General features: G+C 34.6%; 1 protein-coding gene across 1 annotated transcript in view; it reads left to right on the top strand.

Moving 5' to 3' along the window:
• Positions 1-714, top strand: part of LOC119586280 (RNA pseudouridylate synthase domain-containing protein 2-like) — a gene marked incomplete at its 5' end in the record, with an annotated part of 99349 nt that overhangs the window by 91232 nt on the left and 7403 nt on the right.

Genomic DNA, 714 nt, shown 5'->3' with positions numbered 1-714 from the left:
CTCAAGAGGTGAAATCAGGACATAAAAATTATGAAAAACTTGCCCCACCCCCTTCCATCCTATCTCCTTCCACCTCCCCTTCAGTACAAATCACTGTTTCACTACCTATATTCATGGAGACTTGTACCTCTATTCCACATTCCATAAGAACACTAACTTATTCATGTGCTGAGTAATTTCCTTTCTAGCCCCTCTCATGATCACTCTTAACTCTGGGTCAAAAAGAAAGAAAAAAGAAAAGGTTCCACTTCAAGTAACCAAAACCTTAGTACACTTTTCATCACCCAAATAGAATAAGATGATCAGAGATACTTGGTGTGAATGACACAATGTTGTTGACATTGGTGTACCCATCTTGTAATAGATGTTCTCTTACCTGTTCTATGTTCATGTTATTGATACATACATTGTGGTCAGTTATATGTGCTATCATGTGAGTTTTTTTTTTCCTGAAATAAGCAGGGTGTAATGAAATATTGCTGTCAGTTGATGTTTTGTATTCCTTGTAGTTAATGTTTCTTTTAGCTTAGGGAATTATGTTAAGCACTATTGCTTTCTAATATCATTAAATGATAAGCTATATCTCCCACTCACTTGAATATGTAATCTATCCAAATGCAGTCATAGTTCATTTTCATAAATGCAGGATGTCAACTTTATTGGATTTACTGACCTTTTTATTTAGAAATAGTTAAACTCCTACAGTCAGATTTC

The sequence above is a fragment of the Penaeus monodon genome, chromosome 21, assembly GCF_015228065.2.
Source record: "Penaeus monodon isolate SGIC_2016 chromosome 21, NSTDA_Pmon_1, whole genome shotgun sequence".
In the NCBI taxonomy this organism is placed as follows: domain Eukaryota; kingdom Metazoa; phylum Arthropoda; class Malacostraca; order Decapoda; family Penaeidae; genus Penaeus; species Penaeus monodon.
The sequence above is the reverse complement of the archived record's forward strand: the minus strand, read 5'-3'. Positions and strand labels throughout refer to the sequence as shown.